We start from the raw sequence: 9,569 nt of genomic DNA on the forward strand, positions 1-9,569 counted from the left end.
AAAACAGTTTTATAATATTTTTAGTATAATCCCATTTTGTATTATATACGTGTGTGTGTATATAAGTAGTATACTATTTACTACTATTCTAAATAATTACTAGCATAATATTGGTACTATACTAAACCATTTATTGGTATAAATGTTAGTACAGTATTATACTATATTATTAGTACAGTAGTATGAAAATTATTGGGATAAATGGTTTAGTATAGTATTAGAAAACACTATAAAACTGTTTTGCAGTTCCGGTGTGGAGAAAGAATTGAAAGTCTGAAAAGATAAATACCAAAGTGTTACAAGTTGTTTTAGTTTTACCATTTCTATAATTTGAATGTTTAATACTAGAGATACATATAAAACTTCAACTATAAGAAAAGCAACAATTAAATATGGAAATAACCAAGTAAACATATTACCTGTTGGATAAAACACATAGTTCTTTTAAACTTGGAGCCATGGAATGATCTTTATAATTTTCTCGTGAGAAAAATGTCTTAAGGCCATTTTTGGGGGAAATATCCCTGTGAAACAAAGTAATTTACTTATATCTGACAATTCAAAATCTCATGCTAGGCTAAGACGCATAATGGCACAATTTTAACTTATAATTTCATACCTTCCTACCCCCCGACCCCCAGACAATCTCTTCTTACTATGTTTAATTTCATATACAAGATCTGTGGACTTATAAGTGTTACTTCCTGAATACCCTTAAACCCAGGCCTATGATGGAATTCTCCAGCTCCAATAATCAGCCTTGCATTTTCTTTAGTACCTAATTAAATAAATGTCACAGAGCTGGAGAGTTAAAGACAGAAAAGACTGAAGTATAATCACAGGTCTGTCAAAGGCTGGCCTCACTTCTGGCTCTAGGACATAACATTAAGATACTTGGTTGCTGAAAACACCTCTCAACTCATTTTTGTTTCATGTACCATTGTCCTAAGCCAAAAGACACTACAAAGACTAAATATCCTATTTTGTTTACTATGGCAAATGGGATAACTGGTTTGCAAAAAGCACCTCAAAGGTGATATGATTACTTGTAATACCATAATTCATTTAGAGACTCACACACAATATTCAAAGCTTTTCATACAGTTAGGCATCCAAAAATGCTGTTTTAATGAAGTTAAACATTTTAAAACAGTGAATCCATTAATCCAGGGAGGACAAAGGTCAGTAAAATTCTGTGGAAAAGGATAATTCCATGGCTACAATATTGTGCAAAAGTTCTAAACAACATTTGGTTCCACAATGCCAGTGGTGTATAAGAGCATCTGTGCTACATCTGAACACACACTTTATAGCACTGGCAAGGAATGCAAAGGTTCACATCTCTTATCTAATCAAATCGCAACTTCTGGCTAGCCTACTGTCCAGATAGGAAATTCTAGCATATTTGCTCCATACTCTCTTCTCTTTTTAACTGTCTTAAAGGCATTTATCCAAAAAACTACAATTAAGGTATTAATGAAATGGTAAAATTAGAATGCCTTATTTGCTATGTACCACTATAGTTTCTTACTACCTTGCTGTGGTATTACATCTGTGACATCTCAATAAATTTTTAAGTTTCTGCATATCATATAAAAACTAAGTCAAGGGACTCAGGGGCTGTGAACTCCTTGGGGATGGGAGTGTTGTTTGCAATAAACAAATACTTAATAACATCCTGACTTAATATTCTGAGTCAGGTGCTACTTTAATACTCTTTGTAACCATTTGTAACTTTTGATCCTCCTTGGCTGGCTCAGAGAAAGTGAGTTAAAATGAACTAAGGCAGCACATGTGTTAGCTATTATATTATTTAACCGGATATTTGCAAAGTCTTCATACACTTCTAAAATACGGTCTACGCATTTATATTATCATTTGACACACATTTCAACGTAACAGCATGTCTATTCTTAAAGAGAGTCTTTTTTATTACTTTTATGGAAATGGCAAGGTTCTTGGACACAAGAAAATTCCAGTATCTCTCCTTCACAGGAGACCAACACATACCTAAAAACAATTTTGAGTGCTGAACTGCTGTTCCACGATAGGAGTGGAAGTGGAGTCAGTCTAATTCAAGCGTTTAGTACGTGTAGATGGTAGGGTAAATTCTGAGACCCTAAACTTGTATCTTCTGTTTCCTCCAAATCTCTCTATGTCGGAAATCTATTTTCTTATGTCAACCATTGGCCCCACTATACTCCTCTTCAGTGGATTACAAAATGGCTACAACTCACCAATTCAGTCCTGGTTCACTTATGACCATCTTGGAGCTCATCTTCCTAGATTTCTGCTTCACTCTGGTTCACAGTTCACAGCTTCCTGGGTGCAACGGCTTCAATAGAAACAGGATCCCTCCCGAATTTACTCAACTGAGGAAAAACAAAAGGCCAAGATCAAAAGTAAGTGATTGGCTAGGCCAGGTGCTGTTAGATGAGGACGAATCTCCCCCTAAACATCTACCCTCAACAGACTGTGGCATCTAAAACAGAATACAGCAAACAGATGAATGTTCCCCAGGTTCTTTGAGGCAGAGGGCAGAGCATCAATGACGATGAGTCCGTTTCCATTTAATCTACGCCGGGAGTGTTACTCTTAGGTCACTCACTATGGAAATAAGAGCTGAAACAGAATGGTGTTCTCATTGCTCACATACTAGGCCACTTGATGGCATGGAACTGGAAGTCAACTCAGTTCTCCACTCCCTTACTGCCAAAATAAATCTTGCTTTTCTTTTCCTGACGATGCTTGGTTATGGGGCAGATTCTGGCAGGCACTGCATGACAAAAGCTACCTCGGATCAGGAATCTTAGGCCTTTCACAGAGGACCTCACATTTGAGGAGACTGAGGTCGTCAACTTAAGTGACATTTCACTAGATCACTTAAGGACATCATCAGGACTACAAATCAGGCTTGATCTCTTCATGTTCAGTATTACTTCTGCGACCCCAGGCAGACTGATAAAGTGACATGCGAGAACCTAAACAAATTTAGGAGACGGTCTCTCGGCACCGGATGGGCCCTACCGGCTCCCCCTCAATCTACCTCTCACACTTCGACCCAGTGTGGAGCTGGGGCGTGAGGTGGGAGGAAGAGTCGATGAAGGCAAAATGAAGGGCTGAGGGAAAGGGGACGCAGGGAGAGGGGAAACAAGGGTTCCAGAAAGGCAGGCAAAAGGGCGAGCAAAGCAGGGGTAGGAGCCGCGCAGAGCCAGGAGCAGAGTCCTGGCCCGGTCGCCATGTTTCCTCCTCCCGACCCCGCATGAGCAACCCAGCTGACCCGGCAGCACCCTCCCAGCAGCGTCTGGGCTGCAGCGCAGCCTTTCCGCCCACCTCATGGTCCGCGGCGGCTCTTGCCCAGGCCGCAGCCACACGCCACACGCGCTCCACCCCACTCCTCACGGAGTCGCGCGCGCCGGGGAAAAGCCATATTTAAAGAACGTGGCTGAGCCGCCTCGGCCCTGCGTGATGACGTCACCCGCGGTGTAGTGGGCGGTGCCTTGCGTCTTGACGGCCGCTCGGCTCCTCGCCTCCCAGCCGCGCGCGCTCCTTGTGGTTCTGAAAGCGAAGGGCGAGACAGGGCTCCCCAGGCGAATAGTGGTTGCAGGCTGCGTGTTTTCCTAGAAAGTCCTCGACTTTTGTGTGGGAGAGGAGGAGATTGACAGATTGGAAGGACAAACGACAAGTGCAATACTGGAAAGACCAGAACATATTTGGTTGTGGCCTTAGCCAAGTATACTGACCTCCCTAATCCAGACTCCGCATCTGTAAAATGGAGATGAAATTGTTACTACTGCTTCATACAGTTTTTTGGAAAGGATGAATGAAACAAAAGATGAACCTGTGCTCCGCATGGTACCTGGCACATAGTAGGGCCTCATGAAGTGCTCTTTTACCTCTGCTCCGCTCCCTGTCCAGTTTTAGCTGTCAGTTTCTACCAGAGACCATTCTGGTTCAAACACTAGTTGTTTTATTCTCATGCATTATGGAAAGATTTATTGACCGTAAACAGATTACTTTGTGCTTGGTGCTGGGTACACATAGGACTGAGACTGAATACTGATTTTTCCAGTGCTTTGGATCTCTGGGGATGTAAGACATTGGCATTAAATACAATAGCAAGTAATAGAATACAATAATTATTAATTATAATTATTGTAATACAATAAATACAATAGAACGTTACATAAGAAAGGTGTATAGAAAAGATTGAGGTTAGAGGGAGAGGAATAGCTAGTGTGAGGGGCAAAACGCAGCTTTGAATAGTATTGAGTACTTACATGTCAGTTACTGCACTGACCCCCTGCCACGTGGGCTCATTTGAAGAATGTGGGTATGTGGAATGAAGAGAAACGGCATTCTAGACAGACCAGCACAAGTGTCAACGGACAAAAATTTGACACATCTAAATATTTCAATTGCCTTTATTGCGATTCTAGAATCAGGCAACACTTCATTCCATAAAATGGAATGAGAGTCCCAATGAGTTAGAACAGAGGAGGCTGGCTTTACCTACAGAAGAAAGGGCTGAAGAAAGCAGTAACAAAGAACAAAAAGCAGATTGATTATTTCAGAATTACTTTCCTGGTAAGGTGGAAACAGAACAATAGAAAGATAACGGACTGGTTAACATCAGGTTACTTCAAGTTACCCTTTGCTGTAAGGACTAAAACAGAGGAAACTTCATTATTTTGCGGATTGAAGATTGAAACTGTCCTGTTATCTCTGTCTCCTGATTTCTTGGAGGGCCAGATACTTCGGTTTTGGTTTGCTGAGCATGGGTGACTCCATTTTGATTTTAGTCTTGTCTGTTGGGGTCTAGTGCAGAAGTTGAAAACAATGGCCTCTTATAATTTTTGTTTAATGCAAGGAACTGTATAAACCTATTGCATAAATAGAATCTAGTGTGTACTACTAGGAAAGCATATTCTACATTTTATTTTTTGTTTTAAGACAGAGTCTCCCAGACTGGAATGCAGTGGTGCAATCTCAGCTCACTACAACCTGTGCCTCCTGGATTCAAACAATTCTCTTGCCTCAATCTCCCTGGTAGCTGGGACTACAAGTGCACACCACCACACTTGGCTAATTTTTGTATTTTTTTAGTAGAGATGGGGCTTAACCATGTTGGACAGGGTGGTCTCAAACTCCTGACCTCAAGTGATCTGCCCACTTTGGCCTCCCTAAGTGCTTGAGATTACAGACGTGAGCCACTGTGCCCAGTAGATATTTTAGAATGATTTAGAATATTGTTAGAAATTATGTTAATGTAAAAAATATGCTATAGGTAGTTTCTTTTGCCTGGACTGCAAGGTCTCTGAAGAGCTGTAGAGGAAAACGGGTTGAAAAAACTGGTTGAAGCCAGAACACAGAAGACTTTATAAGCCAGACTAAGGAAGTTTGACTTTATTGCATAAGAAATGGAATGCTGGAAAACGAACAAACAAAAAAGCTTACATAATGACACAATTAGAACTGGCTGACTGTGCTTCAAGGAAGTTCACCTGGCAACCTATGGAATGCAAGGGAGGAGGCCAGTTAGGAGACAGTGCCTGTGAATACTTAAATTCAACCAGTACAATGCCTGTTACTGTGCAGATATGCAGACAGCATTTGTTTGTTTGTTTCTTTTTTTTTTTTTTTTTTTGAGATGGAGGTGATCATGGGCAGGTCGTGTTTTTTTTTTTTTTTTTTTTGAGACAGAGTCTCGTTCTGTCACCCAGGCTGGAGTGCAGTGGCTGGATCTCGACTCACTGCAATATTTGCCTCCTGAGTTCAAGCAATTCTCCTGCCTCAGCCTCCTGAGTAGCTGGGATTACAGGCGCCTGCCACCATGCCCAGCTAATTTTTGTATTTTTAATTGAGACATGTTTTCACTGTGTTGGCCAGGCTGGTCTCGAACTCCTGACCTCAGGTGATCTGCCCACCTCGGCCTCCCAGAAGTGCTGGGATTACAAGCGTGAGCCACTGCGCCCAGCCAGAGTCTCAGTTTCTTCATTTGGATAATGGAGGCAGTCATACCTCACCTAGAGAATTGTTGTGAAGACTAGAATACATAAAAACTGCATTGCAAAGACTAAATGTTCGACAAAAACGAGGCATTCAAAAAATAAAAGATGAGCAAAACACAGAGGAGGTGGCACTGTACAAAAAATTATAATGCAAAAAAATGGTATACATACATATAAAAGATTCCATGGGACCACAAATGAGGAAGAAATTCATTTTGATGGAGACAGCTTAGACAACGCTTCAGAGGAGTTTAATTTACCATTTGAGTCTTGAAGGATGACAAGTTCACTGGCTGGTGACGGGGCTGTGGATTTTAAGGCGTGAAAAAAAAGCACAGAAGTGTGAACAGCTCCACATGTTCTGGGGAGGAGGAAAAGCTGTTGCATCACTATGCTGGGGGAAATGAAGGTCATTGGACCAGAAATGGTGAAGCGGACTAGAGATGGTCTTCATGCCATGCTAGAGATTTTGGACTTTATTCTCTGCATTATGGGGAATCTCTGTGTGTCTATGTTTGTGTATGTGTGTTTTAAATTGCTTTGTTGGGTTATAATCTACATACCATAAAATTCATCTATTTTAATTGTACCATTAGGTGACTTTTAGTAAATGTGTGAAGTTTCACAACCATCAACATTTCCAAAGTTTTGGAACATTTCCATTAACCCCACATCCTGCATGCAGTTTGTTTCAGTCCCTCTTTCCAGCCCCAGGCAACCATTAATCCAATTTCTGTTTCTGAAGATTTGCCTTTTCTGGACATTCCATTTAAATGAAATCATACAATATGTTGCCTTTTGTGTCTGGATTCTTAGCATACTGTTTTAAGGATCATTCATGTATTAGTTGTAGCGTGTCTTAGTATTTTAGCATGTATTAGTTGTAGCATGTATTAGTATATACATTAGCCTGTATTAGTTGTAGCATGTATTAGTATTTATTCCTGTTGCTGAACAGTAGCTCATTTATGGATATGCTCATTTTGTTTATCCATTCAACATTTGATGAACATTTAGATGGCTTTCTGCTTTTCGGCTCTTCTCAATAATGTTGCTTTTGTACAAGTCTTTGTGTGAACTTTGTATTTTTATTTCTCTTGAGTAGATATCTAGGAGTGGAATTGCTGACTTGTATGGATTTATGTTTAACTTGTTTTTCCATAGAGGTGGGTCTTGCTATGTTGCTGAGGCTGGTTTCAAACTCCTGGCCTCAGGTGATCCTCCCCTTGGCCTCCCAAAGTTCTGGGATTACAGGTGTGAGCCACCATGCCCAGCCTATGTTTAACTTTTTAGAAAACTGTCAAATTGTTTTCCACGGCAATTGCACTATTTTATTCTATGGATTTTTAAGCAGAAGAAAGATTAGGTTTTCTATTTCTGGTAAACTGAGGAACAAACCAACCCAGAAGTTGAATGAGAAGCCAATTTAATTTTGAAAGAGTTCATAATAGTATGTGCTTGAGTTTATAAATGTTTCATTGGACCAGAATTTCAAAAAGAACTCTAAAAACTGCAAACATTGACTAAGCGAAGTTATCGTAGTTGTTACTAAGTTACTAGGTATTCATTTATTCTTGGAGACCAAATCAAGACAGGGAAATGTGCAAGACCATCTTTTTTCATTTTTGTTTTTATTTGTCAGTGCAAAGTCATTTTTCTACCCTTCAGCTAATGAGCTTCCTTTGCTTGATTTGGGGTGAACTTGGCCTTGGAATAGTTTACAGCTTGGTAACTGCTTTACTCAGGGAATTGCTTCATGCATTTACAATCATCCATAAGGTACTTTCAAAATGAAAATCCAGAAAAAGTCCTCCAGCTAAAAGGTTTCAATCTGGTAAGTGATTCAGAAACTTTTGGGGAAAATATTTTTGCTAATAGCCGTTTGTTCAAACCAGGCCTTTCAGCAATAAATGGTGTTTCAAGTGGGGAGAGAATCATCATCAATGCCGAAAACCAGCAAAATACTGTGGCCCAGCATAAGAACAGAATGGCTACAGTGTTCAATCTTTTTCTACTCAGAATATTTTCTAAAATATATTTAGACATGTTCTGTATTATGTGGCCCCTGGGCTGGAAAAAAAAAAAAAAAAAAAAAAAAAAAAAAAAACAACCCAGAAATCACTGTTCACTGGAAAGATGGTCTTTTATAGGGAGCATGTATGTGTTCCACAGAAGGAAGTTGGTAACAGTGATAATTCCAAGTAGAATAATTTAAAATCTGTATTTGTCTTTAGAATGCTGTGTGTGTTTTATCAGCAGGGTAGAGAAAGAATAGTAGAAAGGGTGAGTATGGGTCTTGTTAGGAAGTCATCATCATAATAGATTTTGGGTGAGGCTCATATTAATTTTTGTCCTTTAAGCAAAGAACAATTGATAAATGAAGTAGCTGCTTCCTCACAAAAGGGAAGTCATCCTGGAGTTAAAAACGTTGTTTGAGAAGTCTATCAAGTGGGTAAATAACAAATGGATTACTGAGTGATGACTAGATTATGTCCAGAAAAGACATTTCCCCTCCGAGGAGGAAAAAAAATCTAGATTCAAATTAAATACAGAAGGACTGGTTTCTCTCTTTCCAGCATGAGAGATAAATGACATTAGAAAAAAACCAAGAGTTTTCTTCAGGTCATAACTGGTGAAACAGTGAAAGGAGAGAGCTCCTGTTAATCTCCTAGAGTGAGGCCTCTGTCACCGATGGCAGTCCAGGCTTGCTTCAAAAGCTGGGGATGGGGAGTAGAAGCAGTAGGGGAGCCATCATCGTGATTCTGCTGGAATCCAGGAGGGTTCTCGACCAAAAATTCCCTTCTCACTCTCAAGTTCCCCAAGCTCCTTAAGCATGGAAATATCTTTTTTTCTTTCTGTCTCTGATGACTTACATGACATTAATAACCTCTTTGGACCATGGTTTTGAACCCTACTGGGCCCTATCTTCAGTTTCTTTTTTTTTTTTTTTGAGACAGAGTTTCGCTCTTGTTACCCAGGCTGGAGTGCAATGGCGTGATCTCGGCTCACCGCAACCTCTGCCTCCTGGGTTCAGGCAATTCTCCTGCCTCAGCCTCCTGAGTCGCTGGGATTACAGGCATGCACCATCATGCCCAGCTAATTTTTTGTATTTTTAGTAGAGACGGGGTTTCACCATGTTGACCAGGATGGTCTCGATCTCTTGACCTTGTGATCCACCTGCCTCGGCCTCCCAAAGTGCTGGGATTACAGGCGTGAGCCACCGCGCCCGGCCTATCTTCGGTTTCTTGTTCAAAAGGGGAAGCCAAGGTGCTTGGCGGCATCTCAGCACAGCAGCAGTTATCTTTCCTACCACCAGGCATGTGGCTTGGTGTTTTCACAGACCTGCTAGGAGAAGCTGAGGCCTCTGCACCTGCCCACGTGATCCAAATGCATGTTAGACACGAAATCCACTTTTGAGGGGCTAGACTTGCCCCTTGCTTCCTCTTCTCTCATGAAGAAAAGTTTAGCAGTAACAGTAGCAACTAAGACATTCTTGACCAGTCCATGGTTATTACTTTTCCCTCCTCTCCTAGACTTTATTAATAACTTGGCATTTGT

General features: G+C 40.7%; 1 long non-coding RNA gene across 1 annotated transcript; it reads right to left on the reverse strand.

Moving 5' to 3' along the window:
- Positions 1-512: 512 nt before the first annotated feature.
- LOC108295954 lies at positions 513-3,470 on the reverse strand. The gene is made up of 3 exons (XR_001821681.2): positions 3,334-3,470; positions 2,238-2,372; positions 513-524 (listed from the first exon to the last, which is right to left on the reverse strand). It is a non-coding gene; the product is annotated as an uncharacterized LOC108295954 (long non-coding RNA).
- Between the last annotated feature and the right edge of the window lie 6,099 nt (positions 3,471-9,569).

Source organism: Cebus imitator, unplaced genomic scaffold (assembly GCF_001604975.1).
Source record: "Cebus imitator isolate Cc_AM_T3 unplaced genomic scaffold, Cebus_imitator-1.0 Scaffold669, whole genome shotgun sequence".
Classification (NCBI taxonomy): Eukaryota; Metazoa; Chordata; class Mammalia; order Primates; family Cebidae; genus Cebus; species Cebus imitator.